Genomic DNA, 10,813 nt, shown 5'->3' with positions numbered 1-10,813 from the left:
CCCTAACTTTGTGAACCTGTAATAGTGCCAATTTTCAAGGAGTAGTCTTTGAACTTATTTTGAAGGATGTGCAAAAATATTTTGAAAATATTTAACACAGGAGCAGTTTTTTACACCCTTGCAGAGGGTATTATAAAATTGTTTAGATGTTTGTAACGCACAGAACGAGACGTTTGCGACCCCATAAAGTATATATATTCTTGATCAGCATGTCTGTCTGTCCGTCCGTCAGTCCGTTCGTCTCTGCAAATCAATTTGACGCCACCATCTTAAGAGCTATCGGAATGAACTTATAGCCCGGAGCAGATAAAGTATGAAAATTGTCAGGATCGGACCACTGTATCATATAGTTATAGAAGAAACTTAGATGAAGAAATTGGAGTATCGCTATGAAATTGACTAATATATAGTTAGATAGATAGTTTTTTATATAAAACATCAGATCCCAAAATTTGAATCTAATCGGATAAATAGAACACAAGTTACAGTCAATTTAAATTGACTCTGCTCGAACGCTGACGGCAGCGCTGCCAGCAGCCAACTATGTCATTGCTCGAATCATCAGAGCACACGCATACACACAGACGCAACGCTACATAAACTGTATGTGTATGCGTGCCAATGGCAGCATGCATGTTAAAGCGGATGGGGAAGGAGAAGAACCAGAAATGGAAATAAGATTTAGAAGGTTTTTGCATTGATTGCATTGATGAATTCATTTACAGAAAGTAAAGAAAGAGTTTGGAACATGTCAAAAAATATTATGGCCAAGGACTGCGAGGGTTTATAAACTTCGGCACAGCGAAGTTAGCTTTTTTGATATATAAAAGTGAGCTTTATTTTGAGCAAAAAAAATAAAAATCATTTTTAATCATTATTTGTAAACATTAAGAATATTTTAAATAAGCCCGCTTTTCGTCTCAGTGAATTTCCCCGATAACCGAATTTGGTCACACTAAAAGGGTATTATACACTAAGGCGGGGTACGGGCACACGCTCTCGAAATATAGCCAATAAGAACACATGTGCAATTTATTGAAAAGAAATAAAAATCGGAAAATATAAAGACAATCCCAAGGGATTAATTACCGAAAAATTAGAGAGTTTACAATTTTTTGATTTTTTTTCTAAGTGAATGCACTTGTTCTCTCCTGAACGAATATTTGAACTCGTTTCTGGTTGATAATGCGGAGACAGAAGAAGTCGAGGACGATATTACCGAAGCAATGGCAGAGATAGATGCTTATAATCCCAAGCCTGTGGATCTCAGTATGGACGTAACGGGATACTGGAAATTTTCGAAATATTTAAGTACATTTTACTTTTCGTTTCGCCAAATATCGACTCAATCGAGCTGTGCTAGTGGTCCTGCCGAGCCACCAAGTGAAAGCACTTGTTCTCTCCTGAACGAATATTTGATCTCGTTTCTAGCTGATAATGCGGAGACAGAAGAAGTCGAGGACGATATTACCAAAGCAATGGCAGAGATACCAAGTGAAAGCAATTGTTCTCTCCTGAACGAATATTTGAACTCGTTTCTGGTTGATAATGCGGAGACAGAAGAAGTCGAGGACGATATTACCAAAGCAATGGCAGAGATACCAAGTGAAAGCACTTGTTCTGTTCTGAACGAATATTTGAACTCGTTTCTGGTTGATAATGCGGAGACAGAAGAAGTCGAGGACGATATTACCAAAGCAATGGCAGAGATAGATGCTTATAATACCAAGCCGGTGGATCTCAGTATGGACGTAACGGGATACTGGGAAGAAAAAAAATTTGTCTATCCCAAGTCAACGTTGAAAGAGCCTTTTCTGCATTGAAGCTAATTTTAAGCGACCTTAGATGGAATTTGTCTACCGATTCGATACAAAAAACGTTTTTTGTAAAATTAAATACCGAATAAATTTCCAGTTTACTAGTTTACTACTACTCATTCTAAGTTTATTCTTTTGTTTTCATCCAGCCAACAAATTGGAGTTGGAATTGGAAATTTTAAAATTTTTTATCATTAAATGATTTTTTTTTTCTCAAAAATAACAGTTAATAGTTGAGGGAAAAAATAAAAATCAAAAATAAAAGTTATTCTTGAGTTAAATGGAAAAAGTTTCAAAATAATTATTATTATTGATTTTTTTAGATTTATCTTTTAACACGGTCCCTGCTCAAAATTAATGATCTTTCTTGAAGAAAATCTAAAAAATCGAAATGTAATTATTATCATATAAGTTTTTTAATATAACTTATAATGATTACGGTCCCTGATAAATATATGTACATTCTACATATATGTATGTAATTCCATTAAACCAGTTGGAAACTTTATATACCAGAAACAGGAACAGAATGCAACCAATAGGGAAATTAGCTCTCTTCCATCCACATATCCTGTCATATCAAAGCGAAAGATGAGTGCTGGTTAGCGAATTTGGAATGCGAATGGAATTTGCGTGTTTGACACGTTTAAATGATGGAAATGGAGTGGATTTTGTAGTGCTGATGATGTTGTGTTGATGATTAGATAGAGAGTTCCTCCTCCCACCACCCCAACCACAACCATGCTTGGCCTTATGGTACTTGTAATTAATGATTCGTTTAGAGTCAAATGAAATGCGGCACTGGATGGTTGAAAAATAAAAGGTATTTGTATTTAGCTTTAGAGCCATTTTTTTTCTATAAATAATTAAGAAATTTTTAATAGGATAACTTAAAGAAATATAAAAGTCGTTTGAAAATAAAATGCTTGGCTCTCAAATGTATTTTAGCTTGACAACTTTTTTGAGGCAATAGTTAAGATTTTCTAAGACATTTAAATTCTTTTTAAAAATTGAATAATATTTAAAATTTAAGTAAGCCAATATTAATAACCACTTTGACTTAGACAATGGGAGAACAAACCCAATACTGTTTTTGCACAAAATTCCATTAATAGCTGAAAATGATACTTTAATCTGTACCGAAAAGGTTTAGCTGGTTGACCTAATGCCCTTATATGAAGAATAAGTCACTAAAAATTAACGAGTTTTCGGTATTTTTTCTCTTAATTTAAATAAGACGGTTTATTCGACACAGCAGCTAGAAAAGGCATTAAATGACTTCAACTGTATCGGTCCATACGCATGTGGGAAAATAAATCTAACAAGGCAAAAACAGGGCCTAAATGTACCTCTGCGACCAAGTAAAGTAATATGTTTGATAATCCAGACGGAGATAGTTATAAATAGGGTAGCGTCTTGTTTGATAAGGAGTATAAATGCCGCTTTTAATTAGGAAGGAAAATTTTAGTTAGGAAGCCAATTTAGATGACTACAAATAAGGCATACGAGCAGAAACATGACCCACAATTTTAAACGGTATAAGTGATAAGATCGACTCTATCAAGGCTGTATTACTATTGCTGTTTTTGGAAAATAAAAATGTTTTATGGGATGTTTTTAAATAGGGAATAATAAATTTTTTAAAACTTTGATTATAACTTTTGTAGGAATAAGGAAAAATTGATTTAGTTGTAATCCCAACAGAAGGAAGTGACTGAATGAGTAAAACCTGAGAGTCGTTCCTGCATTTATAGAGATTTTGATACAAATTTCTCGATGGCAACGTGATGAAAAACAAATTATTACACCACACTAACATAGATATCGATAATTATAATCGATTTTAGTCGAATACTCAGATTATAATCGAATGTCTTCATGTTCTTAGCGGGACTATAGCTAAAAGTAGCCATTTCCTGCTAAAAGAAGCAGTCAAATTTTGAGTAGTGTTGCCAGATGCCAAATTTTGGATACTGGATACGCGGGCTTTTTGAGACCTTTGTTCGCACTTTTCTCAACAAATGAAAATCTTGTTGAGTTTACAACTTATTGATTTTAGAGAACAAATATATGTCAAAAGGCTGCTAGAGCAGCCGAATATTCCCTAATTCTATAATTCAGAGTAAAATTTTTGGCTGCCAGGTCGGTCAAACAACGCGCCAAATAAAAAATAGGCCGGACATACCGTGCAATAAGATATATGTACATAGGGACGACCAAATCGAAATTAAAAACTAGGATTTCCCAACACAAATCTGACTCTAAAATGAGACATTACTCAGACACACCAAAAACAGCACTAATGACACACTGTGCAACTAGTGGCCATGCACTGAATATTAGATGAAGAGCGGCACTACAACAAAAGGTTTACCATGGAGATGCTACATATCATCAATACACCGAGCGCCACACGACTTAACTTTAAGACTGATACCGACAACTGCGCTCACATATACAGACATTTACTTGACAAGAATTAGTTCTTAACTCCACGTCGAACGGTGCTGACGTGTTAAATAATGTATGTTAAAAATTTTTAAATGTCACATAATTGTTCAATGTTCTTGTATTTTATTGTAGTTGCCCTAAAGACGGTTGTCGCTGCGCAACCGAAATATATCGGAAAAGAAATAAATTTAAAAACTAAAAACTTCTTAATTGTTGAAGCCGTTCAAGGTTCATTTATTATAAAATTCTTGCAAGTAGGACTTTAAAAACATCTTGTTTTACTTTAGCTTCCATTGTTATGGTCTATTGGAAATATTTTTTAATTTTTAATCCATTGTAAACTTCAAGCCATTTATTTTGTATACTTAGAATTCGAATGGAATTTGTGTGGTGTGTGTGTGTGTGTGTGTGTGTAGATTTTATATATTTTTCTCATTTCGTATCATCATTCTTGAAGTATGTATGCCTTGAATTTGCAATTACGAAGCCACAATACAAGTTGTCTACTTTGAAATGGATACGCATAGACCAAGCCGTAGATCATGGATGGAGGAGAAATTCAAAAATTCATTCGCCTGAAAGTCACTTAATTTGTTTTTTCTACTGGCAAAACGTTTGTGAGCAAAAGCCAACGCGCGTTCGTGCACTCGCAACGCATCCGGCGGAAACACACACACACATACATATATATATACATATATTGGTATGTATGTATGTATATACACTTCAACGTACACTTACACACATTTGAGGAGCCTCCAGCATGGACACACGACATGGTCGAGCTGAAAACCCACCACGAATGACGCCCTGCATCCCGCCTTCATTTACTGTTCATGCATGACCACGCCAATGTTTTCGCTCCTCATTCGTTTTTGCCGTTTCCATCGCTTACATTTCCGTTTCCTTTTCGAATTGTTGGCAAGGCGGCGAGTCGCCTTGAGTGTTGGTTCCATTCGATTTTGTTTTTTTTTTTTTTGCCAATTGCTCGAGTCTGTGTCCTGTCGGCATATGACGAATACTCTCTATACGCTCATCTATACGTATACGTATACGTCTACATATTACGTATACGACTACGTGTACATGTACTTGTACGTGCTCCATCTCCGTCGTTCTCATCGTCATCGCTTCACTTATACGCGTTGCGTTGCCACAAGCCAAATGAATATTTTGAACTTTCCTTCTGCCACTCCAACTCCGACTCTGTTACCGTCACCGTCACCGACTCTTACATCCCCCTATGCTCCCTATGCGATATTTGTTTTTCGCTTTTGCATATTTTGTGGGTAATTTGGGTAAAAGGATTTCTGTAGAGTTCTGCGTTCTCTTTTTTTATTCTTCGCCATCTTCTTCTTTTGCGCCTTCGAAAATCGCTCACGTAAAATATTCATGCGTTTCCTCAGCGGTTTTTTGGCTCTCAAGTGTTTGCAATTCAATTACATTTCAATTGATTTTCGTGTTTTCAAAAGTCCTTGAGCAGAATTCGCATGCTGGAAAAGAATTTATCTTGAATCAAATGAAACAGAGATCGATCATAAACGTGAATCGGAAAAATAATGACAATTTCCCTTGACAGTGATAGCCCATAATCTTAGCAAAGTAATCGGGATTTTCTTGAAGCATATCAGATTGCAGATTTATCATTCGATACCCTTGATATCGTTTTGACTTTTTATACCGTCGCAAACCGTTCGATGTTTATTTACATTTACATTAGTAGCTCTGACTCTACTAGAGACAAAAGCCGGTACTTACTGTTAGACTCGTAGTACCTATAATCGGGCAACCATTAAATTGTCATTGAATTGAGATATCGAAATCCCTTCGAAACAAACAAAAAAAAACAGACAATACAGTTTACGTGTGTTTCAACTCAAAAAGAGTTAAATATAGAAGTATCTTTTGGTCAATTAAATTAGCCTTCAAAATAGAGTCTCGCCTTCTGTAACCATGTCAACTTAAGGCCTAATATAGGGCGAGAATAGCCTCATAAAGTGCTTTTCATGGGATCCGAAAATTAGATATTCAGCCTATGCATGTTTTATTTAAATTGAATCGATGACCAGTCAGGAGACTGACCATAAACTGAAGTAGGATCGAAGCACCTTGTAGACCATTATGCTAGACTTTACCAATTAAAATTGCATTACATTGCATTAGACTATTCTAGATCATGATAGTCCTGAAGATTGTGCCTCCCGAGTTTCAAACTTGTGATACGTCAAGACACGTCCATCTTTGATAGTTTTGTCAAATCGCTTGTTCATTGATTTCTCCCATAACTTGAACAATAAAGACAGGAGACCATTAGAATCACTGGCAGATGAACTGCATCCTTAAAATGTCGTTAAAATGTCGATTAATAAAACGGTCCGATTGGACAAAGCATTCATTGTGCCTTGCTCCGTGATACGGACTTTTGTAACTTGGACCCTCAAGGTTTTTAGAATGAGAGACTTAAACTTCTTCACCTGCAAGGGTATAACAGAATTGTTTCATTTTTATTTTATATAGCAAATTCAGTTTGTAAAGATATCACTTTACGATTATCTTTAATCTACACATAATAGAGAGTTCTTTCTTAGTTTCATTTCTAGTATTGTTGTTATTTTTAATTAATACACTTTTATTGCTCTCTATCTCTCTGGTAAGTTTTTGGTCCAAATCCAATAGCATCAGATTACCCAGTGCAATTGTAGCAAACAGCAGCAAAGAGAACACCCATACAGTTCAATCAGCGTTTTTATGGCCAAATGCCCGACAGAGACAGGCGGCACAAGGGCGGGAGAGGGAAAGACAGGGAGAGCGAAGAAGATAGCACAAGACAGCATATATACATATATATATAACTAAATAAAAGGCAAAAAGAAAAGAGCAAAAAACGAATAAAATTAAATGGGAAAATGAAAATCCAAGTTGCCTTCGTCGATGTTCCCATCCTCATCCCCCTCCCGCCCTCTACTAGCCACCACAGATTGTGCAAAGAAAAGGGCAAGCAGCGATTTACTGCTTTCGGCATTTTGGCATCTCAAGACTTGAGATAACTTAACTCCCTGGACCAATATGTACAATTAATCCCCAGCTAATGCTAGCCAATGTAATGAGTCCGTGTATATACATATATATGATAAAACTTGACACCTGAAATCGAATTGAATTCGTATATTTTCATTAAGAATAGTTGAAATTTTTTGGTTCTTAGTATTTCTCAAAGAAATTAAATTCATCGTAATCATCTTAATCCAGTATTAAGCATCTGTGTATGTTTACATGTCCTGTTGTTACCTGACAAATGCAGCTTCCACTCATAAATATCCGTATTCGTACGTACGAACGAACGTACACACACTTGTGTCCATACAGTTATACAAGGACCTACCTACTACAACTACCACAACAAAAGTCAAATTTATGGCATCCTAAGCATTAACTACACTCAAGGGACAAGGACACTGGACGCTTAATTACGAGTGCGTCCTGCTAGATGCCATTGTATGGGTCTAAATGAGCGTGCCAAATTGGCTCGAAGTAAAAGTAAATCAATTTCTTGTTGTAAACACAACGCAAAGCTTAATATTACACAGATAGATAGACAATGAGCGAGATAGCAAGACACAGACAGAGATGGAGAGAGATAGAAAGGGTGAGGGGGCGAGAAGACAAAGAGAAGGATATAAGAATAGAAAGTGTCATTATTTGTCTGCTCATTTGTTTAACCAAAAACCTTCATATAAGCTAAGTTACACTAAAAAGAAAAAAAACACATACAACGACTTCAAAATACCCTGTATCTTTGTCTCTTAGAGATAGAAGCAATAAGTAATTACATTCTGTAGGATTGAACTCGCTTATTTTCGAAAGGATTTTATTAGGACACACGACTATGTATATTTAAATGCAATAGACAAAAAAACTAATCAAATAGAACAAAATAACTAATCGCCCTGATGGACAATTTATCATTATAACCTAATCACCCAAAGTAGGATTAACCTATTATAAAAATGCATAAATAGATCTAGAAAATATTTCTGGGTGGTGTTAAAAAAAATAATACCAAAAATATGTGATATTTCGGAGGGAACTGAGACCCCCAGACTTACTCATCGGATGCCTCCTTGTCAAAAAAAGATCTAACAATAAAATCCGCTTAGATACACTAGGTAGATCTGTAAGACTTGAACTTGAGAACATGACTAAATTTGGTTTTAATGTGTCCTTGGTACCTGCTGTTAGTTTACTTAACCATTTTGCTGGCGGCCAAAAATCAGCATGCTATTCAAATTGGTAATTTGGTCAATTTAATGTTATATATTATGTATTATATGTACATTGCCGTTGCAACTGACGATAGTGTGGTGTGGGTGGAGTCATCATAATCTAACCAAATGCCAATATGTATAATGAATTATTACAAAATTATTAAAGACAATTTCTCATAATTGACTGTTATTTGCCTGGCAAATATAACCAATGCATTGCCATCACAGAATTTCAAGTGTTGTAAATCTGTCTGTCTATTTGCTTTGTACATTATGTGGTTTGGTCTGGTTTGGTTTGGTTTGGTTTGATTCGGTCCAGTGGCATCAATAGACATGGACAAGAGTTAGAAAGGGAGGCAAGGCAATGAGGGAATGAGGAAATTTTGCAAATTCCCTAATTGCTTTGGGTTTGGTAAGCTTTTGGTATAGAAATGACGTTACACAATTGTAGAGTGCCAAAAGTCCAGATCAACATGACAGTAAGGATGTGGGCGGTGGAGGGGGCGTTAGCCTTTAGGCATCATTATCATATTGGATGCCACGAAAATTTTGGTATTGGCCCTTGTAGTATTTGCATTTTGTAATTGATGTCCTTAAGTTGTTTGGGATTACAAGTGTGTCCTTCTGTGTGGGTGTGTGTGAGTGTGGGTGTGTTTATGTATTGTGCATTTGTTTGAGCCACAAATATGAATATGTCTTGGTTTTTAATCTTTACTAAAAATCTAAAATCTTCTTTGGCTAAAAAATCATACTCGTTTTAAGCTTATTAAATTGCCATTTTGATGCTTGCTTTTAGTCTTTTTAAGTGATTTTATATTCAAATCAATCACTAAATATTGCAAATGTAAGCAAAACGTTGTTGTAACGAGCTTTACAATATGTATTTGATACAAATTATTAATCGAAAATATAGATAGTTTCCCAGCTCTATAAGCTAATGGCCCAATTCCCACAAGATACATCTGCGGGTTAGGATGAACGGTGATGTGAAATAGTGGCACTGGCACCATTAACAGCTGCCACAGGCAGACTTGTTGCACAGTACAGCGAGAACAATACAAATTTATAATTTCTGCAACTGTTGTTACATTAAAAATATCAACATTTTGTATATATATTTAGTACTTTATAAAATTTTGCATATTTAAACATTGGGAATTGTCATAATCCCAACCGGTCCCAGGAGGTGGATCGAGTGGGAATCGAGACTAAAGAAAACTTCAGCACACAGCAATATCGATAGCTACGAAAATAAACTATCGATTGTGGCTAAAATCGCTATATCGATTGTACCATCGACAGTTTCCCACCACTAAAAGCATATGACTAAGCAAGCTCTTTGTATCTTTCTATATTTTTTACGCGTAGAGTTATTGGAAAAAGTAATACAAAAAAACTGCCAGCGAACTGCAGTCTTATACAACACCGATACTTATTAGATCTTTTAATATGTGGTGATAACTTTCTGATTCTATCAATCAATGCCGATTGTGTATGTACTTACAATGAGATCTTTAATCTATGAAAATTGGTAAACCATTTTTAAATTTCTGTCAAGCTTGACCGAACAGAGTAAGTAGCAGTACTTGAAAAGGTAATTATAATTTTCAAAAACTTTTGAAAACTTATAAATTGCGTTTTCCAGGCCAACAAAAAAGCGTAAACGACCTAATTGTGACCTGACTTCGGATGTGTACTAGAGTACATAAAGCTCTTTCTGGAATTTCGACGGCACTGGAGCGTTTTAAAAAGATTGAGACGAATCAATATGTACACTACGATATTAACAATGATGTAGATAACAAAAAATATCAGATTGATGGAAACCCTTATAAAAAGTGTCGTATTTTCGACAATGTCAAAGGACAATTTTTAAAAAGTTGTTGGAAAATCTTGTTACCTGAATTATCAAGAAAAATTTGATTACTTATACAACACAAATTTTATGTGTAGAAATGTGTTCAGCTAGATTATAAACAAATAATATCCATATGCATAAATGCTATAAAGTCATAAAATTGTATTTTTAAAGGACTTATGCCGATATATTTTAGTTATACATATCAATTTTTTTTATGTTTTTTTTTTTAACCAATTTCATTTTTGTTCAGTTAAGCTAGAGAATGCATTTTCAATTCGCATATCGCACACGTAATGAAGTAATCCAATTTAGCAACTACGAATCCAACCACGTACTGCAACTGCAACAACAAAAAAGTACACTCTTCTATATAATCTGGGCATGACTATAAAAACAGCAAAAAAACAAAGTTAAATGTA

The sequence above is a fragment of the Drosophila willistoni genome (assembly GCF_018902025.1).
Source record: "Drosophila willistoni isolate 14030-0811.24 chromosome XR unlocalized genomic scaffold, UCI_dwil_1.1 Seg143, whole genome shotgun sequence".
NCBI classification, from domain to species: Eukaryota; Metazoa; Arthropoda; class Insecta; order Diptera; family Drosophilidae; genus Drosophila; species Drosophila willistoni.
Note: the sequence above shows the minus strand (reverse complement) of the source record.